The sequence below is a fragment of the Pinus tabuliformis genome, chromosome 5_2 (genome assembly GCF_031772625.1).
Source record: "Pinus tabuliformis cultivar Carrire ecotype Pingquan chromosome 5_2, CPIR1, whole genome shotgun sequence".
In the NCBI taxonomy this organism is placed as follows: Eukaryota; Viridiplantae; Streptophyta; class Pinopsida; order Pinales; family Pinaceae; genus Pinus; species Pinus tabuliformis.
In genome coordinates, this window is record NC_142306.1 from 180,427,931 (window position 1) to 180,441,418 (window position 13,488).

The 13,488-nt window shown below is 35.1% G+C and overlaps 1 pseudogene; it reads left to right on the forward strand.

Annotated features, from left to right (window-relative positions):
- The first annotated feature begins 1,360 nt into the window (after window positions 1-1,360).
- Window positions 1,361-7,239, forward strand: LOC149158133 (protein TORNADO 1-like; annotated as a pseudogene).
- The last annotated feature ends 6,249 nt before the right edge of the window (window positions 7,240-13,488 follow it).

Genomic DNA, 13,488 nt, shown 5'->3' on the forward strand with positions numbered 1-13,488 from the left:
GAACTATCACAAAGGGCAATTAGAGAATTTGTGGATCAGCTGTTCAAATCATAAACAAATCCAGTGAGTGGATTGAAGTAGCAGCTACTTTGCATTTGATAATGGCAAATGCAGTTTGATTGCTACTTCTGTGTTTATGAAGCAAACAACAAAAGAAACACAAACAAACTAACTAGACACGATCCCCAGTGGAGTCGCCATTTTGTTGTTGGGAAAAGTATCTATTTAGAACGCCCCTATCCCACTCTAAGGTGTGACAATGCCTTAGCAACAAACAAGGAAAACTACTTGTGTATTCTTCTTTATGAAATGTAAACGAAGAGGAAGGATAAACTAACCTGTGTCTTGCGCTAGTTTTTTGATCCAATCGCTCCTCTCTTCAATAGCTTCCAGCTCCCTGCTCCCTTACCAGCCCAGCTTCACCAAATTCCTGCAAGATCACAGAAGAGAGAAACTACACGAAGATATAGATTTACATTCATAAAAAGCTTAGGATCAGATTAAGCTAAACATGCAAATATAACAAAACATCACTGATACACAAGCATGTAGAAGAAACTCAAATAGTTTTATTAATGCAATAAGAAGATCCAGGAGGAGATACAACCAAGTGAGTCCCGATCCAGCATCTACCTCCCAGCAAAGGAATCCCTTCCTCACCTCCAACAAAGCATAAATCACCCAATGCACTAATCTCAATCTCAAACCAACAACAATTCTCTGCAAAGTACAAAATTCCAGCCTCTAGATCTCTGGGATGAGGGATCCATATATAGATGTAAGCAGAGAGGATGAGTCAGCTTATGTTTTGACTTGTGGCTTCTCTCTGCCAGTTCTTGCTTCCACTTGGAGGCTGAGAGCCTCTTACTCATCACTGGTCGAATTCAGTGAGGCAAGTGTCATTGGAGAAGATTCTGGAAGCTTCCATTGTCTCTCCACCTCGTTGAATGACTCTGCCACTTGTCATTTCCCGCTCAACGCACCTGGGTAGTGCATTCAAGTGCGTTGCAACGCACCTAGCCAGTGTATTTGGTTGCTTTGCAACGTAGCCAGCTAGTGGAGCTTCTGAATTGATCCTGATTTGACTAGTTTTGAGCAGTTTTTGGTGGAGAACTTCTGGGAGAAGCTGTCATTGGTTGACATTGTTCCTTTAGGGGCAGGAACAACACTTTTAGGGACTTTGGGTCCCTTGGATTATGGACATTTCATGCTTAGAGCTGTAAGGCACAAAAATGTCTATAAAAAATTTCCATTGGTAACAATAGATACATATAAAAAGTATCTTCTAAAGCTGATAGGTGATGCCCACTTCAAATTAATGATTACTTCATAATTTCTCAATGGTAATGAAAATAGTGGAATGGTGCCACTGAAGCTGGATGATTTACTTGATAGTCCAAAACTCATGGAACATTTTGTAGTAAATGGAAAATCAAAGGAAACAACTTCATCACTTCCTTCAAGTGGCAATGGCAATGGTGATTTGGATGTAGAGATGCTGAAGTCAATTGTAGGAGCTATTGTTTTGAGCCTTTATGGGTAGCATTTATCATTCGGTAATCCACCTGACAGACCTAACCATGATATTTCTGACATTGGTGTCAACATAAGGCCTTAAAGGTGTGTCACTTCAGCTGTAATCTCTTAGAGGAGCTCATCCCTTCCAATAAAGTCCTAAATATTTACAAAATTGATAGTTCTAGGTCTTATAGAATAGCATAGAAAATATGGATATAACTGGAAATCATATAAAGTCCAAATGTTCTCATGAGTTCAGGAGGGTCCTTCAAGAAAATAGGACTCTGAAACATCTCAATATGTCAAACAATGGCATCAATGATAAGGGTGTTTCCTACATTGTAATTGCTCTGTTTTCGAACCATACCCTGTAATCCTTGCAACTTGAAAGAAATCCAATGGGAGGAAAAGGAATTGATCATTTTCTTTGTCCTCTTATAAATTCAAACTAGGCCAACCTGAAGAAAATAATTCTTCGGAATTTTTTTCCATTGGCGGACCTCATACTAAGATGGGTAGTTCTGGTGTAAGTGCATTGGTTTAGATGATCTCCACAAACCAGAGTTTACTAAAATTCACTATAAATGATGATTGTAGCATGGGCGCAGCTGATTTCATCAAAATTCGTGTAGCTCTTCAAAGAATTGCAACTTTGAAGTCCTTGCCTTTAAAGGGATGTAAAGAAGTTGCAGGAGATGCAATACTTGAAGCAATTATGGATACATTGCAGGTGAATCCATGGCTTGAAGAGATTGATCTAAATGGAACTCCACTTCAAGTCTCTGTTAAAACTGATTGTGTTCACCAACGGCTTGGAAAAAGTGCCAATGGCGAGCCACATATTGATTTCTGGAAGACATGCCCATGAAAGTGCCCAAAACTACTAGAGTTTTCCTCTTTGGAAAAAAATTTGCAGGCAAGATTTATTACTTTCCCTATTCAACCTTAATCAATTTCTCACTATACACAAAGGTAAAGGAAACAATCCAATCTGCTTCTATATATTGTGGAAATATTCAATGAGGAGAATGATAATGTATTATATATAATACTTAAAAACAACTATAGATAGATAGATAGATCGATCATGCAATGAACACGAGGAAGATTATTCATTATTTGGAATCAAATAAAATATGACCTAAAAATAGTTTTAAGCTTTTCAAAATTCATAAGAGTAAGAAAATTTTACAGTTTCTAAAATTAGATGACTTATCCTTGTTGAGAATGTTATTGGGTATTCCATGATAAATTGGAAAACCAAGATTGGTTTTTCCAATTCAAGTGACCAATACCTATAATTTTGGTTGCAGGTAAAACAAATCTATGTAATTCCATATTGTAGAGTTTTTCTCGAGCCAAGCTTCCATCAGTGGACAAAATAAAAACTCTTTTGCACCCAGTTGAACCCATCACAAGAACTCAATGTAACAAAATCAAGGTCTTGGAAGATGATGATACTAGAATCTAAATTTGGGACCTTGCGGGTCAGCATGAGTTCCATGCTTTTCATTATCTCATGTTCCCTGGTCCTGTGAGCCCATATTTCTTTAATTTTCCACTTGTTCAGAAAACCAGACAACAGACATTCCAAAAAGCTTCAAGAACTTGAAGAAGATATAGTATATCGGCTAAGATTTATTGTTTCCAATTCCAGAAGAGCAGAATCCTTTCTCACTCATGTCATAGTTGTTTTCACTCATATTGATAAAACTTTTGAAAGTTTAGATTTTCACTTATCAACTGTCCAATGCGTTTACAAGCTTGAGGATTGTTTCACTACCTTTTTTGAATTATACCCAACCGTATATACAGTGGATGCAATGTCATCTAGTTTAGTGAATAAGGTTTCTCATCATGTGCAGCAAACAGCCAAAACAATTTTAGAAAGGGTTCCAAAAATTTAATGATGACTTAAGAGTGTTGTTGTTCAATTGGAAATCTAAGCATTACAACAAGCCAATTATGAGATGGGAAGAGTTTTCTCAACTGTGTGAAACGAATATTCCATCACTAAGAATACAGTCTCACTATGATGACCCCACAAAGGTTGAAGAGAGGCGAAGAGCCATAGCATGCTCTTTGCATAAAGTTGGAGAAATCATTTATTTTGAAGAGCTTGATTTCATCATAGTCGACTGTGAGTGGTTTTGTGAGGAAGCAATTGGACATCTAGTAAGACTGAACAACAAAAGTGAATCTACTTTAAATCGACAACAAAGGGGCTTTACAACTAGAAAAGAGTTGGAGTTTATTTTAAGACAATATTTATAGGGTTTAGTACTCGGATTTGGTCCCATAATTTTTGAGAATGTGCATCCAAGTCACCTTGTGAGCATGATGTTGAAACTAGAACACTATTATGAACAAGATCCTCGCAATCACAATTTGAAGTTTTCATACCTACATACTAGAGGAAGGTTGGTAGAAGCCACAAACATGGAAGCTAGGTGGATCAAGCTACATCTACGCTGGATGCCATTTTTAGTGCAATGATTCAAATCACACTCCTGGATTCTTCCCAAAGTTGCAGGTAAGACACTTTGATTTTAATACTTGAAAATACACAATGAAAATAGTCAAACTTGAGTCTCTTTTATCTTTGAGAAGAATAGGAGTCATGACTAATTTATTCTAAATATCATAGATCGCATGTCCTATTTACTGCTCAACCTTGAATAGAGTTGAAGCTGGATATCATATTCCCTGGGGTGGAAGGCATAATATGTTAGATTCAACCACTTATCCATTTAAGGAAAACTTATTCAGGATTGCAATAAAGAGCTTCTACTTGAATATTGTGAGCCATTACGTAATCATTCCACCATGTTTGTCTACTTATCTATCTCCCCAGGTAAATTCCTGACTATTACATGCAAATGGGGATACAATGCTTATGCCTCCAATGTATCCCTTTGTTCATGGAAAGAAAAGAACATAGGGAATGCATCAAGGAACAAAATGAATGCTTCCATATGATTCACTCTAATTATCCAACAATGTTTCAATGACCAATTTGGAATCTATCCTGATAATCAACTCTCATATCTCTCTTTGTAAGGCAATATTTAAGCCTCTTAGAATTGTTCTAAATTCTCCTTCATTATCGGGACTACATTACAGGCCTTCCATGTTTGAAATAGAAAAACTATTAGAGAAATTTCATAGATGGCTACTTGTGCCAACAACCATAGATTTTCCTTTATTTCCCTATGAAAATGGAATATTTAAAAATCCAATAGGATACAATCTAGATTAGATTCTATAAACAAAGAGTTGGAATGAACCATAAAATCCTTCTATGGAATGAAGAAAACATAACCAAAAACATATTATTTTCGACTAGTTATGGCTTGTCCACACTCTCCACCCATCTTTTAATGCACTTCAATGAAACTTATCAACTAGTTACTAGCCCACAATCAATGCTTCTCCACTCTATCGATCTCATCTTTGAAAAATTTCCTTGTGTCTATTCTATCCAATTGACATTACAACGAATATTGGTAGGGAGGAAAATACCACTTTTCATACTTTTCACCTTTTAGTGTGAAATCATAGTCATTTAATTTGTCACAACTGACTATTAATGATTAGGATTTCTCTCTACGTAAAGAGGTTTCAAGACACAAATGAAAATCTATGGTTTCCATGAGCCAAACCTTCCCAGTGAAACAACAGAAACTAAGTAAATGACTCAAATCTTGGAATTTACGAATTTAAATTGGCTACACCTCAAAGAACCATGGAACGCACACGAAAACAAATTATTTGTTTGGAAAGCTTCTGATATAACAAAACTCAAAGAAAATATGCCTCACTATGAGAAATTTAGAGAAATGAAAATCATAATTGATTTTGAAGTTTGTAATCAATATTGGTGTCCAACAGCTAGGATTGCTTAAAACTTAAGCCCCAAGGAATGTTGTATTCATCACAACTGGCATGTACTCTCTAAACCAACATGTCATGGCTGAAGAGACCAGGATATAGAAATAGTTGAGGACACTTAGAAGATTTATAAAAGAATGGTGCAAACTCACATTTAAGAAATTCAAGTAAGAACACTTTTTCTATTTGCAATCCATACCAGCATTACATGTAGATGCATAATGGGAAACTCCTTCCCTATAAATGATATCAAAATACCACCAAGTTGTCTAGAGTTAATATCTCCATTACAATATATTACCTAGAGTAGATATGAATAGATAGATCTCAAGCCTCAAAGTAGTTGACCAGGCATTAATATCCATCAGTAGCTTAGCTTACATAATCTATATTTCCCTCGAGACATAAGGTCCAAATGGTAGTTGCTTTGGTTATAGGATCCCACAATATTGTTTTTTTTTCTACCAAGAGTGGAATTTGAAACTTGCATTAGGAAATTTCTTCACTTTGGCATCAGACCGCAATATTATATCCCAAAGTTTCCCCTACCTACCATCCTTTTTTCTTACCTTTCGTTTTGTTGTTCGACTACCTTACTATGTCGGTTCCACAGGAGAGTGCCCATCATTTAAGAATGAGTGGAGTGAGATACAAGGAACAATATCAAATTCCCTATTATTGTTTATGAAACTGGATATCATTCATAAAAATTAATTCCTTTCGATATATTTGATATCGATATCTAATAGTTTGATTTGCACCTCATCTCATTTTTATGGCCACCTTTTTTATCTGTCATGGGTGCACATCTACAACTTGGGGTCAGATAACAGACAAACTACCACTTAAAAACTTGAGAATAACCTCATCTCAATAGTCATCAATGGCATTGACATCCGAGTTGAACTCATAGCGAAATGGGCTACTATATCGAGATATTGGCTTGCTCATCACAAGACCTCAGTGAAACTCTTAATGTTTTGAACTAGGCTGTTGTTGAAAGCATTCTAAGACTTTGTGCATCATATGCGAGTTTCCAAGGGGTACTATTAGTTCAAGTTACTTTAAGGCCACAATGTATGCAGGACCTTGCACCACCAAGGTACAGGAAGGACCAATTTGTTTTGGTGGAGTATTTGAAGGAAGAGCTACTCTCAGTTCTAGTAGACAACATATATAAATATCATCATAGCTGGAGTGTTTTTTGTTGAAGGAGGGTCTAACATCTTAGGGGCTAGATTCAACTACACAAGGGACCTTCTTGGAGAGGAAGAATTTAGGGATGTATTGTAAAGACGATATCACAATCTTTACAAGCTCTTTGTTGAGCTAGATGTGCCATCAAGTAATGCCATCCCCATTTGTCAAGGTGCTCAGAATGATGATGAAGAAGAAAATGAAGATGAGTCTATGTCTCCTACCATTGTTGGGATAGAAAAGGGGGTTGAGAAGGTATTAAAGAGACTAAAGATTATTGAGAGGGACCTCTAGTAAATCAAGCAAGAAATTCAAGGACTGAGGTATTATGAGCGCAATCTTATGATGTAACTCCACAAAAAATTGAACAATTTGATCAACTTCTCAATCCAACTGGAAGAGAGAAAAGTCCCACACATGATTTATTTTTTCAAAGCGGACAACGGCTTTGCAAAAAGGTTGGTGACAAATAATTTTTCTGGCATGACTGCACTGTAATTACATCTGTTATGTGAATACATGCACAAATTGCATGTTTTTGATGGCCAACTTAGGTACAATTTAATGAAAGTCGACAATAAAACAATGCAGAGCATCCTTCCATATCTTAACGAGTTCATGAAAATCTCGTAAGGCATGAGTATGCTATACATGGACATTAATACATGGGATTTATTGGGAAATTTGAATATCGACTTCAATATAAAGGATATATAGGGCACATTAAATATGGACAGTAATACTGAGCATTTAAACCAGGAAACATTTGGGCACATTGCATAGAGACATTATTACAGATAATTTAAACCTGGAGTATGCATCTAGGTTGCTAAGAAGAGTTCACATAAAAATGACTATGGAATCCGAGATATGCAACCTTAAGGACCATATCAAACCAGAGGCTATATAGGTTTGCAATGTGTTGGTTGTAATCAAACAATAACACAACCACAAAACCTGACTAATGAAACCAAACCAGCAACCAATCACAACAAATCCAAATCTACCAAAGGCAAACAAATAGTACCGCTAAGATTGTGAATTGGAGGAAGAGTTTTGGCTTCGAAGGATTTGATTGACACCACCCGCACCTTTCTTCCTCTCGCGTGCATTGTTGGAAGAATGAATAAATCCATCAGACAAATACCCATCCTAATCTGCAGATCCACATTCGCTTGTCCCAGAATAGTGATTGACATTGTAGAGTGAATAGTAATGGTCAAGATTTCCCATACTAAAGCTCTTTCTCATGCCGACCATGCCATTGTTTGTAGCAATGAGCATGACCCCAAAAGGTTATTAGTGAAAATTGCTTTCTTATATTTCCATATTTTTCCTTTCACAATTTCGAATAATGGAAGCTTCTTTGATCTCTTCAAAGGTTTCCATCAACCCCGACAACAAATACCCCCTTTCACAGCATCTTACAATACAGGTCACCCATACCAAATCTACCACTATATTTTGTATGGTAGGCATTCCTTGTCACCTCTGCTATGAAACACGCCTCGACAATCAAGAACGTTATCCAACAAATAAAGAATAATATGATCACCCATGTGTGAGATCCGCCAGGTTTGAGAACGCTTCCACAGCACATGCACCTGGTGAAGGCCAGGACAAGAGCCTAGCTCACCAGAAGAATGAAAAATGCCTCGACTCCATACCAAGTAGAGATGTATGAATTGTATACATAGAAAGTTTCCTCATCGTACTTGTGTGGAGTCATGACTCTAGTGCTCGTCCTACACTCTGCGGCCATTGCGAAGCGGAAAGCAATGAGATTGAAAATGAAGATGACGAACATAAGCACCTTTGACGCCATTGTTGTTTGCTTGTTGGCGGAACTTGAGATCAACCTTGGGATCAAGATGATTGGACAGATACCTTTGCCTTCTTCCTTGGAGTCTTATAACTAAATTTGTAACTAATTTAATATCGGTCGAATGAATTGAATGCCTCGAATTATTTTAATTGTCTAACATCTAAATCAAGGGGCACAAGAATGTACATGTAATCTAAGAAGAGAGTTCTTTTCGGAGGGAAACGTCTTACGACGTATTTATATTAACTATATAATTTTTAATTTTTCTAAATTATTCTTTCATATATATATATATATATATATATATATATATATATAATCTAGACAATGATTTTTTCTTTGAATTTAAGAATACAATTTTGAATAAAATTACGTATTTTTTGAGGGTTTTAAATAGACTTTTGAATACATAAATAGAACCTATAAGTACTTGAACTTTACAAATTAAATAATTTAAATTTATGACTTTTAAAAAACTCTAGAAATTTTTTGACAAAATTAACCCAAAAAACCATTTCATCTCACATATATATATATATATAAATATATTATTTACATTAAATATTTTAAACATTTAATTAATTTTAAAATATTAATATATCTTGGAATTTTGATTTCCTAAAATTAATTTTTATTTTATTTTATTCTTTTAATTATATATATATATATATATATAACTTTTAACATTACATAATTTGAAAATTCAATATTTTTTAATTACCGCCACGTAATGCGCGACATTCCTATTTGGTGCACAATGTCAGAATCTGTCAATCGGGGAAGACCCATAAATTATTACGGATGTAGGAGAATTTACCGATATACGAGGGTGACCGCCGTTAGGTAAGAAAATCCGGAGGCTCGGCCACTAGGCTCACCTTCAGTCATCGAATATCGAATGGCAGGGATGGTGCTCTCCAACCAGGGCATGATGCTTAATGCGTGCAAATCCCGTGATCAAAATATTCACGGTGCGCTGACCGAGGAATGCAAAATCCCGTGATCAAAATATTCACGGTGCGCTGACCGAGGAATGCAAAATCCCGTTACCAAATTACACAGGTATGGTGACCTTCATGCTCTCCAAGCCCAACCAGGGCATGGTGCTTAATGCGTGCAAATCCCGTGATCAAAATATTCACGTTGCGCTGACCGAGGAATGCAAAATCCCGTTACGGAATTGACGGAATCAAATCTCAGGCAAACCCATCACAATAATTACCGTGTTACCTATGCAGACCCATCGAAACAATTGATATGAAGCCTTGGAAATTAAAATCACAATGAAGAGTTTACGGTGGATCCATTAAATTTGAACTTATCATTGTTTTATTTTAGGATTTTCTTTCTCTTAAAACAATATATTAATAATAATAAATTTAATTTTTTCGTTATACCTAAATATCTATGGTTTTATTTATATTAAAAATATATATTTATTATAAATAATAAATTTTCAATCAAAACTAATTGTATATTTTAATGGTTAGTGAATATATTTTTATACCTATTTAATTTAATGCCAAGATCTAATTTTTTTTTTTTTAATATTTTCTCTTATATAATTATTACCCAAAAAATTATTTTCATATAAATTATTAATAATTAGCTATATAAATTATTAATAATTAACGATATAAATATTTAGTAAAAATATAATAATATTATTATTAAAATCTAAACTATTTGAACAATAAATTGATAATATATTTTTGAGAAAAACTTTTGTAAAAAATTTACCCTTTGTGAATATAAAAATAATTTATTAATAATTAATTCAAAAATTAAATAAAAATAGACATTAAAATCGAAAAGAGAACAAGAAAGAACAAAAATAGATTTAAATTGTGATTAAAATAAATGACTCCCAAAGAAAATTAAGCATAGATAAAAGATTATATATAGTAGAATAAGATTAAAAATCCTTAAAAAGTAAAAGGAACAGTCAGGGGAATTAAATGAATCAATAAAAGAAAAAGCATAAATCTGAAAATTTAATTACTTTTGGAGTCGTCTAGTGACGGGGAGGAATTGTCAGATGGTTAAAAGTGGTCGGAGTCTAGTGAGGGGAGGAATTGACAGATGGTTAAAAGTGGTTGGAATCTAGGCAAAAAAATTTCAAAAATTCTTGTAAAAGCAGTGTTTGAATCATGTTTTTGATGGTGGAAATAGATTCAGCACAATCGAAAACGTTGAAGACATCTAAAATTTTGAAGTTTAACAACTATAACTAATACTTGCCGGATTTTCTCTAAATATTTCTCTAAATATAACCAAAATTCCCATAACTTTAAGGCCTCATACTCCTCCGCCTCCTCATTAGACTACGCTCATTTATGCCCACGACGTAATATGTGAGATTGCTCTTTCAGGGTTAACTTTGAATTTGAAAGTACATGCAGATTCCTGAACACTGTCCGAACCTGTGAATCTGGCAATGAGGCGTAAATTATTATAAATATACGAGGATCAAATATTCGATCACCGTTATAGAGGTCAGAAAAACAGACTCTCAGGATGAAAATCCCGAGGCCCGACCGCTAGACTCACCTTCAGTCGCATATCGAAGTGCAGTGATGGTGCTCTCCAGCAGGCAATAGTGTTTAATGCATGCCAAAATGGAACCATTCGTGATGCACAACTGATCGATGGAAAATGCCTTTCTCAGATTGAATCAAATTATTGATGCCCAATCCTGTTATAAATGATAATTCAGGCAGCGATTTTTATTACAAAGAAACTAATATGCAAAAACATCATAAAAATCGCTTAGTTGCCTAGAAAGTAGTGTACGAGGTGGAGAAGTTATCCAAAAAGTTATGGAAATTTCGGTTATATTTAGAGAAAATTTGGCAAGGATGTAAATCCAAGTTATAGTTGTTAAACTTCAAAATTTTAGGTGTTTTAGACGCTTTTGATCGTGCTGAATCCATTTCCACCATCAAAAACAAGATTCAAACACTGCCTTTACAAAAAATTTTAAAATTCTTTTGCCCAGATTTCAACCACTTTTAACAGTTAGAGCAATTCCTCCGCCTTGATAAACTACCCCACAAAAATTACTCTATTTAATAAAACTTTGCAAATTAGAACCACCTTGGAAATTAAATAGCGAATACAGTGCGGATAAAGTAACATCGTTAAATGCAAAAATCTAATCTGTTTCCAGCTTTGTTTTGGATACAACTGTCCTTATAATAAAAAAAATATGAACATAAATCTGGTATGTATATTTTTTTTCATAAAATAAAATCCAATATCCAATACTTTGGAATAAAAAAAAATTCAATATTAAGTAGAAATTAGCAGAAACCACGTGCTATCAAATTACCATAAACAACATGATAGGATGTAGTTTTAACGTTTTTTTCGTTGTTAGGTTCCAAACGCTATCTCGACTGCCATTTCATAGTGAAATCCAAAATTGGACTATAATGTATTTCAAATTGTGGTGTCATAGTAGATGTTTCTCTCACATTTTTTTGTGAATGCATTGTATCTTAATTATTTTTATTATCTTGTATTATCTTGAAATTGGTAAATTTAAGGAGATTTTTTTTACTCTTTTGTGGAGAAGTTTGAAAGGGAGAAAGCTTTTGGGAAAAAGATGAAAATTGTTCAGTCTTTCAAGGAAGTTGTTTGTCTTGCATAAAAAGAGAAGAATCACGCACATGATTCTTCTAGTGGAAGAGGCGGTCGAAGAGGACGTGGAAGGAAGAATAATAGAAGCAAGTATATAGTCTATCTCTCTTCCTGGCTGATTGGCTGATTGACTCCAACACTTAGCCAATTTTCAAGCCCTCCAAGCTCTTATTTCCATGCGTTGTTCCTTAAGTAAATTAGCCCTTATTATTTAGGAAATTCCCTCAATTAGATTTTGCAATTCTTCTAGGCATGCACCACCTGTAAACATTAAAATAGTCAACAATTGATAGTACACTGCCTTGGGATCTCCATCTCAACTGGGTAACTTGAACTCTCTGCATGCAACAATTATTTTTGGTTGATTGATCTGTTAACTTGATGATCATTGAATGTGACTGAAGTCATACTACACTTGACTTTCTACTAGTTCCTCCAATAGTTAGAACTAGTTTAACTGGCAATAACTCAATTTGACTGAAATAAATTGCTGCAAATTAGCAATCAATCATACTAAATTGAACTACAACTTCCCCAACTCCAATTAATTGAGTTAACTGAGTGACAAGTCCCATTTCAGCTCAGTTAAATATCTCCAAGATTTCTACTAAAATGGAAATTTGGTTTTCTCTAGTTTGACCAAGGCAAGGTCAAACTGAGTTTTTCTTGCGGCATTTTCAACACTCCCTCTCAGCAAGAAAGGGATTATCAACCACCCCAATCTTGAACCTATGGAACCTGAACTTCCCTCTTGACAAGGCCTTTCTCAAAATATCAACATCTTCTTCCTTTATTAGAATGTACTGCAACAACATTATCTGCCTTTGCACACAGTCCCGTCAATAATGATACCAAATATCTATATGTTTGGATCGATCCTGAAAAATAGGATTTTCAGATAGCTTGATGCAACTTTGATTATCACAGTGGATCACAGTTGGATCCATCATCTAACCAAACAATCCAACAAGTATCTTTCTCATTTAGATCAACTCACATGTTGCTTGACTTGCAACCATGTATTCTGCTTCTGCGGAGTTGAGTGCCACAGATTTTTGCTTCTTATTGTACCAAGAAACTACTGCGGACCCAACACTGAAATTGAACTTGATGTACTATTTTGTTTTGATGGAATCCCCGCCTAATCTGCATCTATGAAGCCACACAGCTTCACTCCCACTGTCCATCTGTACGGTAGTCAAAACTAGGTAGTGGCTCTGAGGTATTGTAGAACATGTTTAGCTTCCCTCCAAAATAATTTGGCTGGCCTAGCCATAGCTTGGCTCAACTAGTTGTCTGCATAGCGCATATTTGGTCATGTGTTCACAAGATATATTAGTGAACCCACCAATTATCAGTAAATAATAACATCCACTTCCTCACCTAAAGTGGCATCCTCTTTCCTCTAGTTTGTC